The sequence below is a fragment of the Haliotis asinina genome, chromosome 2, assembly GCF_037392515.1.
Source record: "Haliotis asinina isolate JCU_RB_2024 chromosome 2, JCU_Hal_asi_v2, whole genome shotgun sequence".
Classification (NCBI taxonomy): domain Eukaryota; kingdom Metazoa; phylum Mollusca; class Gastropoda; order Lepetellida; family Haliotidae; genus Haliotis; species Haliotis asinina.
In genome coordinates, this window is record NC_090281.1 from 6,395,407 (window position 1) to 6,418,781 (window position 23,375).

Below are 23,375 nucleotides of genomic sequence, written 5' to 3' on the forward strand. Positions count from 1 at the left end.
GAAATATATATCTAAATTTCCGATCAGCGTTTCAAGCCTCGGTAGCGCAGTAGGTAGCGCGTCAGTCTCATAATCAGTCAAGCTTCCAATGTCAGAGCAATCTGAAGGTCGTGAGTTCGATCCTCACCCGGGGCATTTCTTTTTTTTCTGTTTTTCCTTCATAATCATTACCATATTTGTTTCAAACTATTTCCACTCAGTTCTTCTACTGCTGTACCCGTCTGCCTGAAATAGTCTGACCGAGAAATATGTGACAAATGCAGCAAACACGAAATGGCTGTACAGCCACAACACAGGAAGTGCTTACATGAAAAAAAGAAAAGCATGTTTCAATTCCTTTTTCAAGTACACTCCTCCTTACGTCTGTCAGGATTTTGATGTTAACTGCTGTTTCCTCACATTGTGCATCATTTACAACAGTCGAATGCAAGTTAAGGTGTTGAAAAACCAGCACAGTCTCCATTTGTCTGGCACGTGATTTGTGACAGTTGAGAAATATATATCCAAATTTCCGATCAGCGTTTCAAGCCTCGGTAGCGCAGTAGGTAGCGCGTCAATCTCATAATCAGTCAAGCTTCCAATGTCAGAGCAATCTGAAGGTCGTGAGTTCGATCCTCACCAGGGGCATTTCTTTTTTCTGTTTTTCCTTCATAATCATTACCATATTTGTTTCAAACTATTTCTACTCAGCTCTTCTACTGCTGTACCCGTCTGCCTGAAATATTCTGACCGATAAGTATGTGACAAATGCAGCAACCACGAAATGGCTGTACAGCCACAACACAGGAAGTGCTTACATGAAGAAAATAAACGCATGTTTCAATTCCTTTTTCAAGTACACTCCTCCTTACGTCTCTCAGGATTATGATGTCAACTGCTGTTTCCTCACATTGTGCATCATTTACAACAGTCGAATGCAAGTTAAGGTGTTGAAAAACCAGCACAGTCTCCATTCATCACGAAATGGCTGTACAGCCACAACACAGGAAGTGCTTACATGAAGAAAATAAACGCATGTTTCAATTCCTTTTTCATGTACACTTCTCATTACATCTGTCAGGATTATGATGTTAACTGCTGTTTTCTCACATTGTGCATCATTTACAACAGTCGAATGCAAGTTAAGGTGTTGAAAAACCAGCACAGTCTCCATTTGTCTGGCACGTGATTTGTGACAGTTGAGAAATATATATTTAAATTTCCGATCAGCGTTTCAAGACTCGGTAGCACAGTAGGTAGCGCGTCAGTCTCATAATCAGTCAAACTTCCAATGTCAGAGCAATCTGAAGGTCGTGAGTTCGATCCTCACCCGGGGCATTTCTTTTTTCTGTTTTTCCTTCATAATCATTACCATATTTGTTTCAAACTATTTCCACTCAGTTCTTCTACTGCTGTACCCGTCTGCCTGAAATATTCTGACCGACAAATATGTGACAAATGATGCAAACACGAAATGGCTGTACAGCCACAACACAGGAAGTGCTTACATGAAAAAAAGAAACGCATGTTTCAATTCCTTTTTCAAGTACACTTCTCATTACATCTGTCAGGATTATGATGTTAACTGCTGTTTCCTCACATTGTGCATCATTTACAACAGTCGAATGCAAGTTAAGGTGTTGAAAAACCAGCACAGTCTCCATTTGTCTGGCACGTGATTTGTGACAGTTGAGAAATATATATTTAAATTTCCGATCAGCGTTTCAAGACTCGGTAGCACAGTAGGTAGCGCGTCAGTCTCATAATCAGTCAAGCTTCCAATGTCAGAGCAATCTGAAGGTCGTGAGTTCGATCCTCACCCGGGGCATTTCTTTTTTCTGTTTTTCCTTCATAATCATTACCATATTTGTTTCAAACTATTTCCACTCAGCTCTTCTACTGCTGTACCCGTCTGCCTGAAATAGTCTGACCGATAAATATGTGACAAATGCAGCAACCACGAAATGGCTGTACAGCCACAACACAGGAAGTGCTTACATGAAGAAAATAAACGCATGTTTCAATTCCTTTTTCATGTACACTTCTCATTACATCTGTCAGGATTATGATGTTAACTGCTGTTTCCTCACATTGTGTATCATTTACAACAGTCGAATGCAAGTTAAGGTGTTGAAAAACCAGCACAGTCTCCATTTGTCTGGCACGTGATTTGTGACAGTTGAGAAATATATATCTAAATTTCTGATCAGCGTTTCAAGCCTCGGTAGTGCAGTAGGTAGCGCGTCAGTCTCATAATCAGTCAAGCTTCCAATGTCAGAGCAATCTGAAGGTCGTGAGTTCGATCCTCACCCGGGGCATTTCTTTTTTCTGTTTTTCCTTCATAATCATTACCATATTTGTTTCAAACTATTTCTACTCAGCTCTTCTACTGCTGTACCCGTCTGCCTGAAATAGTCTGACCGATAAATATGTGACAAATGCAGCAAACACGAAATGGCTGTACAGCCACAACACAGGAAGTGCTTACATGAAGAAAATAAACGCATGTTTCAATTCCTTTTTCAAGTACACTCCTCCTTACGTCTCTCAGGATTATGATGTTAACTGCTGTTTCCTCACATTGTGCATCATTTACAACAGTCGAATGCAAGTTAAGGTGTTGAAAAACCAGCACAGTCTCCATTTATCACGAAATGGCAGTACAGCCACAACACAGGAAGTGCTTACATGAAGAAAATAAACGCATGTTTCAATTCCTTTTTCATGTACACTTCTCATTACATCTGTCAGGATTATGATGTTAACTGCTGTTTCCTCACATTATGTATCATTTACAACAGTCGAATGCAAGTTAAGGTGTTGAAAAACCAGCACAGTCTCCATTTGTCTGGCACGTGATTTGTGACAGTTGAGAAATATATATCTAAATTTCTGATCAGCGTTTCAAGCCTCGGTAGTGCAGTAGGTAGCGCGTCAGTCTCATAATCAGTCAAGCTTCCAATGTCAGAGCAATCTGAAGGTCGTGAGTTCGATCCTCACCCGGGGCATTTCTTTTTTCTGTTTTTCCTTCATAATCATTACCATATTTGTTTCAAACTATTTCCACTCAGCTCTTCTACTGCTGTACCCGTCTGCCTGAAATAGTCTGACCGATAAATATGTGACAAATGCAGCAAACACGAAATGGCTGTACAGCCACAACACAGGAAGTGCTTACATGAAAAAAATAAACGCATGTTTCAATTCCTTTTTCAAGTACACTCCTCCTTACGTCTCTCAGGATTATGATGTTAACTGCTGTTTCCTCACATTGTGCATCATTTACAACAGTCGAATGCAAGTTAAGGTGTTGAAAAACCAGCACAGTCTCCATTTGTCTGGCACTTCATTTGTGACAGTTGAGAAATATATATCTAAATTTCCGATCAGCGTTTCAAGCCTCGGTAGCGCAGTAGGTAGCGCGTCAGTCTCATAATCAGTCAAGCTTCCAATGTCAGAGCAATCTGAAGGTCGTGAGTTCGATCCTCACCCGGGGCATTTCTTTTTTCTGTTTTTCCTTCATAATCATTACCATATTTGTTTCAAACTATTTCTACTCAGCTCTTCTACTGCTGTACCCGTCTGCCTGAAATAGTCTGACCGATAAGTATGTGACAAATGCAGCAAACACGAAATGGCTGTACAGCCACAACACAGGAAGTGCTTACATGAAGAAAATAAACGCATGTTTCAATTCCTTTTTCAAGTACACTCCTCCTTACGTCTCTCAGGATTATGATGTTAACTGCTGTTTCCTCACATTGTGCATCATTTACAACAGTCGAATGCAAGTTAAGGTGTTGAAAAACCAGCACAGTCTCCATTTATCACGAAATGGCAGTACAGCTACAACACAGGAAGTGCTTACATGAAGAAAATAAACGCATGTTTCAATTCCTTTTTCATGTACACTTCTCATTACATCTGTCAGGATTATGATGTTAACTGCTGTTTCCTCACATTGTGCATCATTTACAACAGTCGAATGCAAGTTAAGGTGTTGAAAAACCAGCACAGTCTCCATTTGTCTGGCACTTCATTTGTGACAGTTGAGAAATATATATCTAAATTTCCGATCAGCGTTTCAAGCCTCGGTAGCGCAGTAGGTAGCGCGTCAGTTTCATAATCAGTCAAACTTCCAATGTCAGAGCAATCTGAAGGTCGTGAGTTCGATCCTCACCCGGGGCATTTCTTTTTTCTGTTTTTCTTTCATAATCATTACCATATTTGTTTCAAACTATTTCTACTCAGCTCTTCTACTGCTGTACCCGTCTGCCTGAAATAGTCTGACCGATAAATATGTGACAAATGCAGCAACCACGAAATGGCTGTACAGCCACAACACAGGAAGTGCTTACATGAAGAAAATAAACGCATGTTTCAATTCCTTTTTCAAGTACACTCCTCCTTATGTCTCTCAGGATTATGATGTTAACTGCTGTTTCCTCACATTGTGCATCATTTACAACAGTCGAATGCAAGTTAAGGTGTTGAAAAACCAGCACAGTCTCCATTTGTCTGGCACTTCACTTGTGACAGTTGAGAAATATATATTTAAATTTCCGATCAGCGTTTCAAGCCTCGGTAGCGCAGTAGGTAGCGCGTCAGTCTCATAATCAGTCAAGCTTCCAATGTCAGAGCAATCTGAAGGTCGTGAGTTCGATCCTCACCCGGGGCATTTCTTTTTTCTGTTTTTCCTTCATAATCATTACCATATTTGTTTCAAACTATTTCCACTCAGCTCTTCTACTGCTGTACCCGTCTGCCTGAAATAGTCTGACCGATAAATATGTGACAAATGCAGCAACCACGAAATGGCTGTACAGGCACAACACAGGAAGTGCTTACATGAAGAAAATAAACGCATGTTTCAATTCCTTTTTCAAGTACACTCCTCCTTACGTCTCTCAGGATTATGATGTTAACTGCTGTTTCCTCACATTGTGCATCATTTACAACAGTCGAATGCAAGTTAAGGTGTTGAAAAACCAGCACAGTCTCCATTTGTCTGGCACTTCATTTGTGACAGTTGAGAAATATATATCTAAATTTCCGATCAGCGTTTCAAGCCTCGGTAGCGCAGTAGGTAGCGCGTCAGTCTCATAATCAGTCAAGCTTCCAATGTCAGAGCAATCTGAAGGCCGTGAGTTCGATCCTCACCCGGGGCATTTCTTTTTTTTCTGTTTTTCCTTCATAATCATTACCATATTTGTTTCAAACTATTTCCACTCAGTTCTTCTACTGCTGTACCCGTCTGCCTGAAATAGTCTGACCGAGAAATATGTGACAAATGCAGCAAACACGAAATGGCTGTACAGCCACAACACAGGAAGTGCTTACATGAAAAAAAGAAAAGCATGTTTCAATTCCTTTTTCAAGTACACTCCTCCTTACGTCTGTCAGGATTTTGATGTTAACTGCTGTTTCCTCACATTGTGCATCATTTACAACAGTCGAATGCAAGTTAAGGTGTTGAAAAACCAGCACAGTCTCCATTTGTCTGGCACGTGATTTGTGACAGTTGAGAAATATATATCCAAATTTCCGATCAGCGTTTCAAGCCTCGGTAGCGCAGTAGGTAGCGCGTCAGTCTCATAATCAGTCAAGCTTCCAATGTCAGAGCAATCTGAAGGTCGTGAGTTCGATCCTCACCAGGGGCATTTCTTTTTTCTGTTTTTCCTTCATAATCATTACCATATTTGTTTCAAACTATTTCTACTCAGCTCTTCTACTGCTGTACCCGTCTGCCTGAAATATTCTGACCGATAAGTATGTGACAAATGCAGCAACCACGAAATGGCTGTACAGCCACAACACAGGAAGTGCTTACAGGAAGAAAATAAACGCATGTTTCAATTCCTTTTTCAAGTACACTCCTCCTTACGTCTCTCAGGATTATGATGTTAACTGCTGTTTCCTCACATTGTGCATCATTTACAACAGTCGAATGCAAGTTAAGGTGTTGAAAAACCAGCACAGTCTCCATTCATCACGAAATGGCTGTACAGCCACAACACAGGAAGTGCTTACATGAAGAAAATAAACGCATGTTTCAATTCCTTTTTCATGTACACTTCTCATTACATCTGTCAGGATTATGATGTTAACTGCTGTTTTCTCACATTGTGCATCATTTACAACAGTCGAATGCAAGTTAAGGTGTTGAAAAACCAGCACAGTCTCCATTTGTCTGGCACGTGATTTGTGACAGTTGAGAAATATATATTTAAATTTCCGATCAGCGTTTCAAGACTCGGTAGCACAGTAGGTAGCGCGTCAGTCTCATAATCAGTCAAACTTCCAATGTCAGAGCAATCTGAAGGTCGTGAGTTCGATCCTCACCCGGGGCATTTCTTTTTTCTGTTTTTCCTTCATAATCATTACCATATTTGTTTCAAACTATTTCCACTCAGTTCTTCTACTGCTGTACCCGTCTGCCTGAAATATTCTGACCGACAAATATGTGACAAATGATGCAAACACGAAATGGCTGTACAGCCACAACACAGGAAGTGCTTACATGAAAAAAAGAAACGCATGTTTCAATTCCTTTTTCAAGTACACTTCTCATTACATCTGTCAGGATTATGATGTTAACTGCTGTTTCCTCACATTGTGCATCATTTACAACAGTCGAATGCAAGTTAAGGTGTTGAAAAACCAGCACAGTCTCCATTTGTCTGGCACGTGATTTGTGACAGTTGAGAAATATATATTTAAATTTCCGATCAGCGTTTCAAGACTCGGTAGCACAGTAGGTAGCGCGTCAGTCTCATAATCAGTCAAGCTTCCAATGTCAGAGCAATCTGAAGGTCGTGAGTTCGATCCTCACCCGGGGCATTTCTTTTTTCTGTTTTTCCTTCATAATCATTACCATATTTGTTTCAAACTATTTCCACTCAGCTCTTCTACTGCTGTACCCGTCTGCCTGAAATAGTCTGACCGAGAAATATGTGACAAATGCAGCAACCACGAAATGGCTGTACAGCCACAACACAGGAAGTGCTTACATGAAGAAAATAAACGCATGTTTCAATTCCTTTTTCAAGTACACTCCTCCTTACGTCTCTCAGGATTATGATGTTAACTGCTGTTTCCTCACATTGTGCATCATTTACAACAGTCGAATGCAAGTTAAGGTGTTGAAAAACCAGCACAGTCTCCATTTGTCTGGCACTTCATTTGTGACAGTTGAGAAATATATATCTAAATTTCCGATCAGCGTTTCAAGCCTCGGTAGCGCAGTAGGTAGCGCGTCAGTCTCATAATCAGTCAAGCTTCCAATGTCAGAGCAATCTGAAGGCCGTGAGTTCGATCCTCACCCGGGGCATTTCTTTTTTTTCTGTTTTTCCTTCATAATCATTACCATATTTGTTTCAAACTATTTCCACTCAGTTCTTCTACTGCTGTACCCGTCTGCCTGAAATAGTCTGACCGAGAAATATGTGACAAATGCAGCAAACACGAAATGGCTGTACAGCCACAACACAGGAAGTGCTTACATGAAAAAAAGAAAAGCATGTTTCAATTCCTTTTTCAAGTACACTCCTCCTTACGTCTGTCAGGATTTTGATGTTAACTGCTGTTTCCTCACATTGTGCATCATTTACAACAGTCGAATGCAAGTTAAGGTGTTGAAAAACCAGCACAGTCTCCATTTGTCTGGCACGTGATTTGTGACAGTTGAGAAATATATATCCAAATTTCCGATCAGCGTTTCAAGCCTCGGTAGCGCAGTAGGTAGCGCGTCAGTCTCATAATCAGTCAAGCTTCCAATGTCAGAGCAATCTGAAGGTCGTGAGTTCGATCCTCACCAGGGGCATTTCTTTTTTCTGTTTTTCCTTCATAATCATTACCATATTTGTTTCAAACTATTTCTACTCAGCTCTTCTACTGCTGTACCCGTCTGCCTGAAATATTCTGACCGATAAGTATGTGACAAATGCAGCAACCACGAAATGGCTGTACAGCCACAACACAGGAAGTGCTTACAGGAAGAAAATAAACGCATGTTTCAATTCCTTTTTCAAGTACACTCCTCCTTACGTCTCTCAGGATTATGATGTTAACTGCTGTTTCCTCACATTGTGCATCATTTACAACAGTCGAATGCAAGTTAAGGTGTTGAAAAACCAGCACAGTCTCCATTCATCACGAAATGGCTGTACAGCCACAACACAGGAAGTGCTTACATGAAGAAAATAAACGCATGTTTCAATTCCTTTTTCATGTACACTTCTCATTACATCTGTCAGGATTATGATGTTAACTGCTGTTTTCTCACATTGTGCATCATTTACAACAGTCGAATGCAAGTTAAGGTGTTGAAAAACCAGCACAGTCTCCATTTGTCTGGCACGTGATTTGTGACAGTTGAGAAATATATATTTAAATTTCCGATCAGCGTTTCAAGACTCGGTAGCACAGTAGGTAGCGCGTCAGTCTCATAATCAGTCAAACTTCCAATGTCAGAGCAATCTGAAGGTCGTGAGTTCGATCCTCACCCGGGGCATTTCTTTTTTCTGTTTTTCCTTCATAATCATTACCATATTTGTTTCAAACTATTTCCACTCAGTTCTTCTACTGCTGTACCCGTCTGCCTGAAATATTCTGACCGACAAATATGTGACAAATGATGCAAACACGAAATGGCTGTACAGCCACAACACAGGAAGTGCTTACATGAAAAAAAGAAACGCATGTTTCAATTCCTTTTTCAAGTACACTTCTCATTACATCTGTCAGGATTATGATGTTAACTGCTGTTTCCTCACATTGTGCATCATTTACAACAGTCGAATGCAAGTTAAGGTGTTGAAAAACCAGCACAGTCTCCATTTGTCTGGCACGTGATTTGTGACAGTTGAGAAATATATATTTAAATTTCCGATCAGCGTTTCAAGACTCGGTAGCACAGTAGGTAGCGCGTCAGTCTCATAATCAGTCAAGCTTCCAATGTCAGAGCAATCTGAAGGTCGTGAGTTCGATCCTCACCCGGGGCATTTCTTTTTTCTGTTTTTCCTTCATAATCATTACCATATTTGTTTCAAACTATTTCCACTCAGCTCTTCTACTGCTGTACCCGTCTGCCTGAAATAGTCTGACCGAGAAATATGTGACAAATGCAGCAACCACGAAATGGCTGTACAGCCACAACACAGGAAGTGCTTACATGAAGAAAATAAACGCATGTTTCAATTCCTTTTTCAAGTACACTCCTCCTTACGTCTCTCAGGATTATGATGTTAACTGCTGTTTCCTCACATTGTGCATCATTTACAACAGTCGAATGCAAGTTAAGGTGTTGAAAAACCAGCACAGTCTCCATTTGTCTGGCACTTCATTTGTGACAGTTGAGAAATATATATCTAAATTTCCGATCAGCGTTTCAAGCCTCGGTAGCGCAGTAGGTAGCGCGTCAGTCTCATAATCAGTCAAGCTTCCAATGTCAGAGCAATCTGAAGGTCGTGAGTTCGATCCTCACCCGGGGCATTTCTTTTTTTTCTGTTTTTCCTTCATAATCATTACCATATTTGTTTCAAACTATTTCCACTCAGTTCTTCTACTGCTGTACCCGTCTGCCTGAAATAGTCTGACCGAGAAATATGTGACAAATGCAGCAAACACGAAATGGCTGTACAGCCACAACACAGGAAGTGCTTACATGAAAAAAAGAAAAGCATGTTTCAATTCCTTTTTCAAGTACACTCCTCCTTACGTCTGTCAGGATTTTGATGTTAACTGCTGTTTCCTCACATTGTGCATCATTTACAACAGTCGAATGCAAGTTAAGGTGTTGAAAAACCAGCACAGTCTCCATTTGTCTGGCACGTGATTTGTGACAGTTGAGAAATATATATCCAAATTTCCGATCAGCGTTTCAAGCCTCGGTAGCGCAGTAGGTAGCGCGTCAGTCTCATAATCAGTCAAGCTTCCAATGTCAGAGCAATCTGAAGGTCGTGAGTTCGATCCTCACCAGGGGCATTTCTTTTTTCTGTTTTTCCTTCATAATCATTACCATATTTGTTTCAAACTATTTCTACTCAGCTCTTCTACTGCTGTACCCGTCTGCCTGAAATATTCTGACCGATAAGTATGTGACAAATGCAGCAACCACGAAATGGCTGTACAGCCACAACACAGGAAGTGCTTACAGGAAGAAAATAAACGCATGTTTCAATTCCTTTTTCAAGTACACTCCTCCTTACGTCTCTCAGGATTATGATGTTAACTGCTGTTTCCTCACATTGTGCATCATTTACAACAGTCGAATGCAAGTTAAGGTGTTGAAAAACCAGCACAGTCTCCATTCATCACGAAATGGCTGTACAGCCACAACACAGGAAGTGCTTACATGAAGAAAATAAACGCATGTTTCAATTCCTTTTTCATGTACACTTCTCATTACATCTGTCAGGATTATGATGTTAACTGCTGTTTTCTCACATTGTGCATCATTTACAACAGTCGAATGCAAGTTAAGGTGTTGAAAAACCAGCACAGTCTCCATTTGTCTGGCACGTGATTTGTGACAGTTGAGAAATATATATTTAAATTTCCGATCAGCGTTTCAAGACTCGGTAGCACAGTAGGTAGCGCGTCAGTCTCATAATCAGTCAAACTTCCAATGTCAGAGCAATCTGAAGGTCGTGAGTTCGATCCTCACCCGGGGCATTTCTTTTTTCTGTTTTTCCTTCATAATCATTACCATATTTGTTTCAAACTATTTCCACTCAGTTCTTCTACTGCTGTACCCGTCTGCCTGAAATATTCTGACCGACAAATATGTGACAAATGATGCAAACACGAAATGGCTGTACAGCCACAACACAGGAAGTGCTTACATGAAAAAAAGAAACGCATGTTTCAATTCCTTTTTCAAGTACACTTCTCATTACATCTGTCAGGATTATGATGTTAACTGCTGTTTCCTCACATTGTGCATCATTTACAACAGTCGAATGCAAGTTAAGGTGTTGAAAAACCAGCACAGTCTCCATTTGTCTGGCACGTGATTTGTGACAGTTGAGAAATATATATTTAAATTTCCGATCAGCGTTTCAAGACTCGGTAGCACAGTAGGTAGCGCGTCAGTCTCATAATCAGTCAAGCTTCCAATGTCAGAGCAATCTGAAGGTCGTGAGTTCGATCCTCACCCGGGGCATTTCTTTTTTCTGTTTTTCCTTCATAATCATTACCATATTTGTTTCAAACTATTTCCACTCAGCTCTTCTACTGCTGTACCCGTCTGCCTGAAATAGTCTGACCGAGAAATATGTGACAAATGCAGCAACCACGAAATGGCTGTACAGCCACAACACAGGAAGTGCTTACATGAAGAAAATAAACGCATGTTTCAATTCCTTTTTCAAGTACACTCCTCCTTACGTCTCTCAGGATTATGATGTTAACTGCTGTTTCCTCACATTGTGCATCATTTACAACAGTCGAATGCAAGTTAAGGTGTTGAAAAACCAGCACAGTCTCCATTTGTCTGGCACTTCATTTGTGACAGTTGAGAAATATATATCTAAATTTCCGATCAGCGTTTCAAGCCTCGGTAGCGCAGTAGGTAGCGCGTCAGTCTCATAATCAGTCAAGCTTCCAATGTCAGAGCAATCTGAAGGTCGTGAGTTCGATCCTCACCCGGGGCATTTCTTTTTTTTCTGTTTTTCCTTCATAATCATTACCATATTTGTTTCAAACTATTTCCACTCAGTTCTTCTACTGCTGTACCCGTCTGCCTGAAATAGTCTGACCGAGAAATATGTGACAAATGCAGCAAACACGAAATGGCTGTACAGCCACAACACAGGAAGTGCTTACATGAAAAAAAGAAAAGCATGTTTCAATTCCTTTTTCAAGTACACTCCTCCTTACGTCTGTCAGGATTTTGATGTTAACTGCTGTTTCCTCACATTGTGCATCATTTACAACAGTCGAATGCAAGTTAAGGTGTTGAAAAACCAGCACAGTCTCCATTTGTCTGGCACGTGATTTGTGACAGTTGAGAAATATATATCCAAATTTCCGATCAGCGTTTCAAGCCTCGGTAGCGCAGTAGGTAGCGCGTCAGTCTCATAATCAGTCAAGCTTCCAATGTCAGAGCAATCTGAAGGTCGTGAGTTCGATCCTCACCAGGGGCATTTCTTTTTTCTGTTTTTCCTTCATAATCATTACCATATTTGTTTCAAACTATTTCTACTCAGCTCTTCTACTGCTGTACCCGTCTGCCTGAAATATTCTGACCGATAAGTATGTGACAAATGCAGCAACCACGAAATGGCTGTACAGCCACAACACAGGAAGTGCTTACATGAAGAAAATAAACGCATGTTTCAATTCCTTTTTCAAGTACACTCCTCCTTACGTCTCTCAGGATTATGATGTTAACTGCTGTTTCCTCACATTGTGCATCATTTACAACAGTCGAATGCAAGTTAAGGTGTTGAAAAACCAGCACAGTCTCCATTTATCACGAAATGGCTGTACAGCCACAACACAGGAAGTGCTTACATGAAGAAAATAAACGCATGTTTCAATTCCTTTTTCATGTACACTTCTCATTACATCTGTCAGGATTATGATGTTAACTGCTGTTTTCTCACATTGTGCATCATTTACAACAGTCGAATGCAAGTTAAGGTGTTGAAAAACCAGCACAGTCTCCATTTGTCTGGCACGTGATTTGTGACAGTTGAGAAATATATATTTAAATTTCCGATCAGCGTTTCAAGACTCGGTAGCACAGTAGGTAGCGCGTCAGTCTCATAATCAGTCAAACTTCCAATGTCAGAGCAATCTGAAGGTCGTGAGTTCGATCCTCACCCGGGGCATTTCTTTTTTCTGTTTTTCCTTCATAATCATTACCATATTTGTTTCAAACTATTTCCACTCAGTTCTTCTACTGCTGTACCCGTCTGCCTGAAATATTCTGACCGACAAATATGTGACAAATGATGCAAACACGAAATGGCTGTACAGCCACAACACAGGAAGTGCTTACATGAAAAAAAGAAACGCATGTTTCAATTCCTTTTTCAAGTACACTTCTCATTACATCTGTCAGGATTATGATGTTAACTGCTGTTTTCTCACATTGTGCATCATTTACAACAGTCGAATGCAAGTTAAGGTGTTGAAAAACCAGCACAGTCTCCATTTGTCTGGCACGTGATTTGTGACAGTTGAGAAATATATATTTAAATTTCCGATCAGCGTTTCAAGACTCGGTAGCACAGTAGGTAGCGCGTCAGTCTCATAATCAGTCAAGCTTCCAATGTCAGAGCAATCTGAAGGTCGTGAGTTCGATCCTCACCCGGGGCATTTCTTTTTTCTGTTTTTCCTTCATAATCATTACCATATTTGTTTCAAACTATTTCCACTCAGCTCTTCTACTGCTGTACCCGTCTGCCTGAAATAGTCTGACCGATAAATATGTGACAAATGCAGCAACCACGAAATGGCTGTACAGCCACAACACAGGAAGTGCTTACATGAAGAAAATAAACGCATGTTTCAATTCCTTTTTCAAGTACACTCCTCCTTACGTCTCTCAGGATTATGATGTTAACTGCTGTTTCCTCACATTGTGCATCATTTACAACAGTCGAATGCAAGTTAAGGTGTTGAAAAACCAGCACAGTCTCCATTTATCACGAAATGGCTGTACAGCCACAACACAGGAAGTGCTTACATGAAGAAAATAAACGCATGTTTCAATTCCTTTTTCAAGTACACTCCTCCTTACGTCTCTCAGGATTATGATGTTAACTGCTGTTTCCTCACATTGTGCATCATTTACAACAGTCGAATGCAAGTTAAGGTGTTGAAAAACCAGCACAGTCTCCATTTGTCTGGCACTTCATTTGTGACAGTTGAGAAATATATATCTAAATTTCCGATCAGCGTTTCAAGCCTCGGTAGCGCAGTAGGTAGCGCGTCAGTCTCATAATCAGTCAAGCTTCCAATGTCAGAGCAATCTGAAGGTCGTGAGTTCGATCCTCACCCGGGGCATTTCTTTTTTTTCTGTTTTTCCTTCATATTCATTACCATATTTGTTTCAAACTATTTCCACTCAGTTCTTCTACTGCTGTACCCGTCTGCCTGAAATAGTCTGACCGAGAAATATGTGACAAATGCAGCAAACACGAAATGGCTGTACAGCCACAACACAGGAGGTGCTTACATGAAAAAAAGAAAAGCATGTTTCAATTCCTTTTTCAAGTACACTCCTCCTTACGTCTCTCAGGATTATGATGTTAACTGCTGTTTCCTCACATTGTGCATCATTTACAACAGTCGAATGCAAGTTAAGGTGTTGAAAAACCAGCACAGTCTCCATTTGTCTGGCACGTGATTTGTGACAGTTGAGAAATATATATCCAAATTTCCGATCCGCGTTTCAAGCCTCGGTAGCGCAGTAGGTAGCGCGTCAGTCTCATAATCAGTCAAGCTTCCAATGTCAGAGCAATCTGAAGGTCGTGAGTTCGATCCTCACCCGGGGCATTTCTTTTTTCTGTTTTTCCTTCATAATCATTACCATATTTGTTTCAAACTATTTCTACTCAGCTCTTCTACTGCTGTACCCGTCTGCCTGAAATATTCTGACCGATAAGTATGTGACAAATGCAGCAAACACGAAATGGCTGTACAGCCACAACACAGGAAGTGCTTACATGAAGAAAATAAACGCATGTTTCAATTCCTTTTTCAAGTACACTCCTCCTTACGTCTCTCAGGATTATGATGTTAACTGCTGTTTCCTCACATTGTGCATCATTTACAACAGTCGAATGCAAGTTAAGGTGTTGAAAAACCAGCACAGTCTCCATTTGTCTGGCACTTCATTTGTGACAGTTGAGAAATATATATCTAAATTTCCGATCAGCGTTTCAAGCCTCGGTAGCACAGTAGGTAGCGCGTCAGTCTCATAATCAGTCAAGCTTCCAATGTCAGAGCAATCTGAAGGTCGTGAGTTCGATCCTCACCCGGGGCATTTCTTTTTTCTGTTTTTCCTTCATAATCATTACCATATTTGTTTCAAACTGTTTCCACTCAGCTCTTCTACTGCTGTACCCGTCTGCCTGAAATAGTCTGACCGATAAATATGTGACAAATGCAGCAACCACGAAATGGCTGTACAGCCACAACACAGGAAGTGCTTACATGAAAAAAAGAAACGCATGTTTCAATTCCTTTTTCAAGTACACTTCTCATTACATCTGTCAGGATTATGATGTTAACTGCTGTTTTCTCACATTGTGCATCATTTACAACAGTCGAATGCAAGTTAAGGTGTTGAAAAACCAGCACAGTCTCCATTTGTCTGGCACGTGATTTGTGACAGTTGAGAAATATATATTTAAATTTCCGATCAGCGTTTCAAGACTCGGTAGCACAGTAGGTAGCGCGTCAGTCTCATAATCAGTCAAGCTTCCAATGTCAGAGCAATCTGAAGGTCGTGAGTTCGATCCTCACCCGGGGCATTTCTTTTTTCTGTTTTTCCTTCATAATCATTACCATATTTGTTTCAAACTATTTCTACTCAGCTCTTCTACTGCTGTACCCGTCTGCCTGAAATATTCTGACCGATAAGTATGTGACAAATGCAGCAACCACGAAATGGCTGTACAGCCACAACACAGGAAGTGCTTACATGAAGAAAATAAACGCATGTTTCAATTCCTTTTTCAAGTACACTCCTCCTTACGTCTCTCAGGATTATGATGTTAACTGCTGTTTCCTCACATTGTGCATCATTTACAACAGTCGAATGCAAGTTAAGGTGTTGAAAAACCAGCACAGTCTCCATTCATCACGAAATGGCTGTACAGCCACAACACAGGAAGTGCTTACATGAAGAAAATAAACGCATGTTTCAATTCCTTTTTCATGTACACTTCTCATTACATCTGTCAGGATTATGATGTTAACTGCTGTTTTCTCACATTGTGCATCATTTACAACAGTCGAATGCAAGTTAAGGTGTTGAAAAACCAGCACAGTCTCCATTTGTCTGGCACGTGATTTGTGACAGTTGAGAAATATATATTTAAATTTCCGATCAGCGTTTCAAGACTCGGTAGCACAGTAGGTAGCGCGTCAGTCTCATAATCAGTCAAACTTCCAATGTCAGAGCAATCTGAAGGTCGTGAGTTCGATCCTCACCCGGGGCATTTCTTTTTTCTGTTTTTCCTTCATAATCATTACCATATTTGTTTCAAACTATTTCCACTCAGTTCTTCTACTGCTGTACCCGTCTGCCTGAAATATTCTGACCGACAAATATGTGACAAATGATGCAAACACGAAATGGCTGTACAGCCACAACACAGGAAGTGCTTACATGAAAAAAAGAAACGCATGTTTCAATTCCTTTTTCAAGTACACTTCTCATTACATCTGTCAGGATTATGATGTTAACTGCTGTTTCCTCACATTGTGCATCATTTACAACAGTCGAATGCAAGTTAAGGTGTTGAAAAACCAGCAGTCTCCATTTGTCTGGCACGTGATTTGTGACAGTTGAGAAATATATATTTAAATTTCCGATCAGCGTTTCAAGACTCGGTAGCACAGTAGGTAGCGCGTCAGTCTCATAATCAGTCAAGCTTCCAATGTCAGAGCAATCTGAAGGTCGTGAGTTCGATCCTCACCCGGGGCATTTCTTTTTTCTGTTTTTCCTTCATAATCATTACCATATTTGTTTCAAACTATTTCCACTCAGCTCTTCTACTGCTGTACCCGTCTGCCTGAAATAGTCTGACCGATAAATATGTGACAAATGCAGCAACCACGAAATGGCTGTACAGCCACAACACAGGAAGTGCTTACATGAAGAAAATAAACGCATGTTTCAATTCCTTTTTCAAGTACACTCCTCCTTACGTCTCTCAGGATTATGATGTTAACTGCTGTTTCCTCACATTGTGCATCATTTACAACAGTCGAATGCAAGTTAAGGTGTTGAAAAACCAGCACAGTCTCCATTTATCACGAAATGGCTGTACAGCCACAACACAGGAAGTGCTTACATGAAGAAAATAAACGCATGTTTCAATTCCTTTTTCAAGTACACTCCTCCTTACGTCTCTCAGGATTATGATGTTAACTGCTGTTTCCTCACATTGTGCATCATTTACAACAGTCGAATGCAAGTTAAGGTGTTGAAAAACCAGCACAGTCTCCATTTGTCTGGCACTTCATTTGTGACAGTTGAGAAATATATATCTAAATTTCCGATCAGCGTTTCAAGCCTCGGTAGCGCAGTAGGTAGCGCGTCAGTCTCATAATCAGTCAAGCTTCCAATGTCAGAGCAATCTGAAGGTCGTGAGTTCGATCCTCACCCGGGGCATTTCTTTTTTTTCTGTTTTTCCTTCATATTCATTACCATATTTGTTTCAAACTATTTCCACTCAGTTCTTCTACTGCTGTACCCGTCTGCCTGAAATAGTCTGACCGAGAAATATGTGACAAATGCAGCAAACACGAAATGGCTGTACAGCCACAACACAGGAGGTGCTTACATGAAAAAAAGAAAAGCATGTTTCAATTCCTTTTTCAAGTACACTCCTCCTTACGTCTCTCAGGATTATGATGTTAACTGCTGTTTCCTCACATTGTGCATCATTTACAACAGTCGAATGCAAGTTAAGGTGTTGAAAAACCAGCACAGTCTCCATTTGTCTGGCACGTGATTTGTGACAGTTGAGAAATATATATCCAAATTTCCGATCCGCGTTTCAAGCCTCGGTAGCGCAGTAGGTAGCGCGTCAGTCTCATAATCAGTCAAGCTTCCAATGTCAGAGCAATCTGAAGGTCGTGAGTTCGATCCTCACCCGGGGCATTTCTTTTTTCTGTTTTTCCTTCATAATCATTACCATATTTGTTTCAAACTATTTCTACTCAGCTCTTCTACTGCTGTACCCGTCTGCCTGAAATATTCTGACCGATAAGTATGTGACAAATGCAGCAAACACGAAATGGCTGTACAGCCACAACACAGGAAGTGCTTACATGAAGAAAATAAACGCATGTTTCAATTCCTTTTTCAAGTACACTCCTCCTTACGTCTCTCAGGATTATGATGTTAACTGCTGTTTCCTCACATTGTGCATCATTTACAACAGTCGAATGCAAGTTAAGGTGTTGAAAAACCAGCACAGTCTCCATTTGTCTGGCACTTCATTTGTGACAGTTGAGAAATATATATCTAAATTTCCGATCAGCGTTTCAAGCCTCGGTAGCACAGTAGGTAGCGCGTCAGTCTCATAATCAGTCAAGCTTCCAATGTCAGAGCAATCTGAAGGTCGTGAGTTCGATCCTCACCCGGGGCATTTCTTTTTTCTGTTTTTCCTTCATAATCATTACCATATTTGTTTCAAACTGTTTCCACTCAGCTCTTCTACTGCTGTACCCGTCTGCCTGAAATAGTCTGACCGATAAATATGTGACAAATGCAGCAACCACGAAATGGCTGTACAGCCACAACACAGGAAGTGCTTACATGAAAAAAAGAAACGCATGTTTCAATTCCTTTTTCAAGTACACTTCTCATTACATCTGTCAGGATTATGATGTTAACTGCTGTTTTCTCACATTGTGCATCATTTACAACAGTCGAATGCAAGTTAAGGTGTTGAAAAACCAGCACAGTCTCCATTTGTCTGGCACGTGATTTGTGACAGTTGAGAAATATATATTTAAATTTCCGATCAGCGTTTCAAGACTCGGTAGCACAGTAGGTAGCGCGTCAGTCTCATAATCAGTCAAGCTTCCAATGTCAGAGCAATCTGAAGGTCGTGAGTTCGATCCTCACCCGGGGCATTTCTTTTTTCTGTTTTTCCTTCATAATCATTACCATATTTGTTTCAAACTATTTCCACTCAGCTCTTCTACTGCTGTACCCGTCTGCCTGAAATAGTCTGACCGATAAATATGTGACAAATGCAGCAAACACGAAATGGCTGTACAGCCACAACACAGGAAGTGCTTACATGAAAAAAAGAAACGCATGTTTCAATTCCTTTTTCAAGTACACTTCTCATTACATCTGTCAGGATTATGATGTTAACTGCTGTTTCCTCACATTGTGCATCATTTACAACAGTCGAATGCAAGTTAAGGTGTTGAAAAACCAGCAGTCTCCATTTGTCTGGCACGTGATTTGTGACAGTTGAGAAATATATATTTAAATTTCCGATCAGCGTTTCAAGACTCGGTAGCACAGTAGGTAGCGCGTCAGTCTCATAATCAGTCAAGCTTCCAATGTCAGAGCAATCTGAAGGTCGTGAGTTCGATCCTCACCCGGGGCATTTCTTTTTTCTGTTTTTCCTTCATAATCATTACCATATTTGTTTCAAACTATTTCCACTCAGCTCTTCTACTGCTGTACCCGTCTGCCTGAAATAGTCTGACCGATAAATATGTGACAAATGCAGCAACCACGAAATGGCTGTACAGCCACAACACAGGAAGTGCTTACATGAAGAAAATAAACGCATGTTTCAATTCCTTTTTCAAGTACACTCCTCCTTACGTCTCTCAGGATTATGATGTTAACTGCTGTTTCCTCACATTGTGCATCATTTACAACAGTCGAATGCAAGTTAAGGTGTTGAAAAACCAGCACAGTCTCCATTTATCACGAAATGGCTGTACAGCCACAACACAGGAAGTGCTTACATGAAGAAAATAAACGCATGTTTCAATTCCTTTTTCAAGTACACTCCTCCTTACGTCTCTCAGGATTATGATGTTAACTGCTGTTTCCTCACATTGTGCATCATTTACAACAGTCGAATGCAAGTTAAGGTGTTGAAAAACCAGCACAGTCTCCATTTGTCTGGCACTTCATTTGTGACAGTTGAGAAATATATATCTAAATTTCCGATCAGCGTTTCAAGCCTCGGTAGCGCAGTAGGTAGCGCGTCAGTCTCATAATCAGTCAAGCTTCCAATGTCAGAGCAATCTGAAGGTCGTGAGTTCGATCCTCACCCGGGGCATTTCTTTTTTTTCTGTTTTTCCTTCATATTCATTACCATATTTGTTTCAAACTATTTCCACTCAGTTCTTCTACTGCTGTACCCGTCTGCCTGAAATAGTCTGACCGAGAAATATGTGACAAATGCAGCAAACACGAAATGGCTGTACAGCCACAACACAGGAGGTGCTTACATGAAAAAAAGAAAAGCATGTTTCAATTCCTTTTTCAAGTACACTCCTCCTTACGTCTCTCAGGATTATGATGTTAACTGCTGTTTCCTCACATTGTGCATCATTTACAACAGTCGAATGCAAGTTAAGGTGTTGAAAAACCAGCACAGTCTCCATTTGTCTGGCACGTGATTTGTGACAGTTGAGAAATATATATCCAAATTTCCGATCCGCGTTTCAAGCCTCGGTAGCGCAGTAGGTAGCGCGTCAGTCTCATAATCAGTCAAGCTTCCAATGTCAGAGCAATCTGAAGGTCGTGAGTTCGATCCTCACCCGGGGCATTTCTTTTTTCTGTTTTTCCTTCATAATCATTACCATATTTGTTTCAAACTATTTCTACTCAGCTCTTCTACTGCTGTACCCGTCTGCCTGAAATATTCTGACCGATAAGTATGTGACAAATGCAGCAAACACGAAATGGCTGTACAGCCACAACACAGGAAGTGCTTACATGAAGAAAATAAACGCATGTTTCAATTCCTTTTTCAAGTACACTCCTCCTTACGTCTCTCAGGATTATGATGTTAACTGCTGTTTCCTCACATTGTGCATCATTTACAACAGTCGAATGCAAGTTAAGGTGTTGAAAAACCAGCACAGTCTCCATTTGTCTGGCACTTCATTTGTGACAGTTGAGAAATATATATCTAAATTTCCGATCAGCGTTTCAAGCCTCGGTAGCACAGTAGGTAGCGCGTCAGTCTCATAATCAGTCAAGCTTCCAATGTCAGAGCAATCTGAAGGTCGTGAGTTCGATCCTCACCCGGGGCATTTCTTTTTTCTGTTTTTCCTTCATAATCATTACCATATTTGTTTCAAACTGTTTCCACTCAGCTCTTCTACTGCTGTACCCGTCTGCCTGAAATAGTCTGACCGATAAATATGTGACAAATGCAGCAACCACGAAATGGCTGTACAGCCACAACACAGGAAGTGCTTACATGAAAAAAAGAAACGCATGTTTCAATTCCTTTTTCAAGTACACTTCTCATTACATCTGTCAGGATTATGATGTTAACTGCTGTTTTCTCACATTGTGCATCATTTACAACAGTCGAATGCAAGTTAAGGTGTTGAAAAACCAGCACAGTCTCCATTTGTCTGGCACGTGATTTGTGACAGTTGAGAAATATATATTTAAATTTCCGATCAGCGTTTCAAGACTCGGTAGCACAGTAGGTAGCGCGTCAGTCTCATAATCAGTCAAGCTTCCAATGTCAGAGCAATCTGAAGGTCGTGAGTTCGATCCTCACCCGGGGCATTTCTTTTTTCTGTTTTTCCTTCATAATCATTACCATATTTGTTTCAAACTATTTCCACTCAGCTCTTCTACTGCTGTACCCGTCTGCCTGAAATAGTCTGACCGATAAATATGTGACAAATGCAGCAAACACGAAATGGCTGTACAGCCACAACACAGGAAGTGCTTACATGAAAAAAAGAAAAGCATGTTTCAATTCCTTTTTCAAGTACACTCCTCCTTACGTCTGTCAGGATTTTGATGTTAACTGCTGTTTCCTCACATTGTGCATCATTTACAACAGTCGAATGCAAGTTAAGGTGTTGAAAAACCAGCACAGTCTCCATTTGTCTGGCACGTGATTTGTGACAGTTGAGAAATATATATCCAAATTTCCGATCAGCGTTTCAAGCCTCGGTAGCGCAGTAGGTAGCGCGTCAGTCTCATAATCAGTCAAGCTTCCAATGTCAGAGCAATCTGAAGGTCGTGAGTTCGATCCTCACCAGGGGCATTTCTTTTTTCTGTTTTTCCTTCATAATCATTACCATATTTGTTTCAAACTATTTCTACTCAGCTCTTCTACTGCTGTACCCGTCTGCCTGAAATATTCTGACCGATAAGTATGTGACAAATGCAGCAACCACGAAATGGCTGTACAGCCACAACACAGGAAGTGCTTACATGAAGAAAATAAACGCATGTTTCAATTCCTTTTTCAAGTACACTCCTCCTTACGTCTCTCAGGATTATGATGTTAACTGCTGTTTCCTCACATTGTGCATCATTTACAACAGTCGAATGCAAGTTAAGGTGTTGAAAAACCAGCACAGTCTCCATTTGTCTGGCACTTCATTTGTGACAGTTGAGAAATATATATCTAAATTTCCGATCAGCGTTTCAAGCCTCGGTAGCACAGTAGGTAGCGCGTCAGTCTCATAATCAGTCAAGCTTCCAATGTCAGAGCAATCTGAAGGTCGTGAGTTCGATCCTCACCCGGGGCATTTCTTTTTTCTGTTTTTCCTTCATAATCATTACCATATTTGTTTCAAACTGTTTCCACTCAGCTCTTCTACTGCTGTACCCGTCTGCCTGAAATAGTCTGACCGATAAATATGTGACAAATGCAGCAACCACGAAATGGCTGTACAGCCACAACACAGGAAGTGCTTACATGAAAAAAAGAAACGCATGTTTCAATTCCTTTTTCAAGTACACTTCTCATTACATCTGTCAGGATTATGATGTTAACTGCTGTTTTCTCACATTGTGCATCATTTACAACAGTCGAATGCAAGTTAAGGTGTTGAAAAACCAGCACAGTCTCCATTTGTCTGGCACGTGATTTGTGACAGTTGAGAAATATATATTTAAATTTCCGATCAGCGTTTCAAGACTCGGTAGCACAGTAGGTAGCGCGTCAGTCTCATAATCAGTCAAGCTTCCAATGTCAGAGCAATCTGAAGGTCGTGAGTTCGATCCTCACCCGGGGCATTTCTTTTTTCTGTTTTTCCTTCATAATCATTACCATATTTGTTTCAAACTATTTCCACTCAGCTCTTCTACTGCTGTACCCGTCTGCCTGAAATAGTCTGACCGATAAATATGTGACAAATGCAGCAAACACGAAATGGCTGTACAGCCACAACACAGGAAGTGCTTACATGAAAAAAAGAAAAGCATGTTTCAATTCCTTTTTCAAGTACACTCCTCCTTACGTCTGTCAGGATTTTGATGTTAACTGCTGTTTCCTCACATTGTGCATCATTTACAACAGTCGAATGCAAGTTAAGGTGTTGAAAAACCAGCACAGTCTCCATTTGTCTGGCACGTGATTTGTGACAGTTGAGAAATATATATCCAAATTTCCGATCAGCGTTTCAAGCCTCGGTAGCGCAGTAGGTAGCGCGTCAGTCTCATAATCAGTCAAGCTTCCAATGTC

General features: G+C 40.6%; 13 non-coding genes across 13 annotated transcripts; all 13 read left to right on the forward strand.

The window, feature by feature from the left end:
• The first annotated feature begins 35 nt into the window (after window positions 1-35).
• Trnam-cau (transfer RNA methionine (anticodon CAU)) lies at window positions 36-135 on the forward strand. The gene is made up of 2 exons: window positions 36-72; window positions 100-135. It is a non-coding gene; the product is annotated as a tRNA-Met (tRNA).
• Window positions 136-3,377: 3,242 nt separating this feature from the next.
• On the forward strand, window positions 3,378-3,477 carry Trnam-cau (transfer RNA methionine (anticodon CAU)). The gene is made up of 2 exons: window positions 3,378-3,414; window positions 3,442-3,477. It is a non-coding gene; the product is annotated as a tRNA-Met (tRNA).
• A 1,080-nt stretch (window positions 3,478-4,557) lies between these two features.
• On the forward strand, window positions 4,558-4,657 carry Trnam-cau (transfer RNA methionine (anticodon CAU)). Its single transcript has 2 exons — window positions 4,558-4,594; window positions 4,622-4,657. It is a non-coding gene; the product is annotated as a tRNA-Met (tRNA).
• Window positions 4,658-5,047: 390 nt separating this feature from the next.
• Window positions 5,048-5,147, forward strand: Trnam-cau (transfer RNA methionine (anticodon CAU)). Its single transcript has 2 exons — window positions 5,048-5,084; window positions 5,112-5,147. It is a non-coding gene; the product is annotated as a tRNA-Met (tRNA).
• Window positions 5,148-7,209: 2,062 nt separating this feature from the next.
• Window positions 7,210-7,309, forward strand: Trnam-cau (transfer RNA methionine (anticodon CAU)). Its single transcript has 2 exons — window positions 7,210-7,246; window positions 7,274-7,309. It is a non-coding gene; the product is annotated as a tRNA-Met (tRNA).
• Window positions 7,310-9,371: 2,062 nt separating this feature from the next.
• Trnam-cau (transfer RNA methionine (anticodon CAU)) lies at window positions 9,372-9,471 on the forward strand. The gene is made up of 2 exons: window positions 9,372-9,408; window positions 9,436-9,471. It is a non-coding gene; the product is annotated as a tRNA-Met (tRNA).
• A 2,062-nt stretch (window positions 9,472-11,533) lies between these two features.
• Trnam-cau (transfer RNA methionine (anticodon CAU)) lies at window positions 11,534-11,633 on the forward strand. The gene is made up of 2 exons: window positions 11,534-11,570; window positions 11,598-11,633. It is a non-coding gene; the product is annotated as a tRNA-Met (tRNA).
• Window positions 11,634-13,895: 2,262 nt separating this feature from the next.
• On the forward strand, window positions 13,896-13,995 carry Trnam-cau (transfer RNA methionine (anticodon CAU)). The gene is made up of 2 exons: window positions 13,896-13,932; window positions 13,960-13,995. It is a non-coding gene; the product is annotated as a tRNA-Met (tRNA).
• A 392-nt stretch (window positions 13,996-14,387) lies between these two features.
• On the forward strand, window positions 14,388-14,487 carry Trnam-cau (transfer RNA methionine (anticodon CAU)). The gene is made up of 2 exons: window positions 14,388-14,424; window positions 14,452-14,487. It is a non-coding gene; the product is annotated as a tRNA-Met (tRNA).
• A 2,748-nt stretch (window positions 14,488-17,235) lies between these two features.
• Trnam-cau (transfer RNA methionine (anticodon CAU)) lies at window positions 17,236-17,335 on the forward strand. The gene is made up of 2 exons: window positions 17,236-17,272; window positions 17,300-17,335. It is a non-coding gene; the product is annotated as a tRNA-Met (tRNA).
• A 392-nt stretch (window positions 17,336-17,727) lies between these two features.
• On the forward strand, window positions 17,728-17,827 carry Trnam-cau (transfer RNA methionine (anticodon CAU)). Its single transcript has 2 exons — window positions 17,728-17,764; window positions 17,792-17,827. It is a non-coding gene; the product is annotated as a tRNA-Met (tRNA).
• A 2,058-nt stretch (window positions 17,828-19,885) lies between these two features.
• Trnam-cau (transfer RNA methionine (anticodon CAU)) lies at window positions 19,886-19,985 on the forward strand. Its single transcript has 2 exons — window positions 19,886-19,922; window positions 19,950-19,985. It is a non-coding gene; the product is annotated as a tRNA-Met (tRNA).
• A 392-nt stretch (window positions 19,986-20,377) lies between these two features.
• Trnam-cau (transfer RNA methionine (anticodon CAU)) lies at window positions 20,378-20,477 on the forward strand. The gene is made up of 2 exons: window positions 20,378-20,414; window positions 20,442-20,477. It is a non-coding gene; the product is annotated as a tRNA-Met (tRNA).
• Window positions 20,478-23,375: the final 2,898 nt, after the last annotated feature.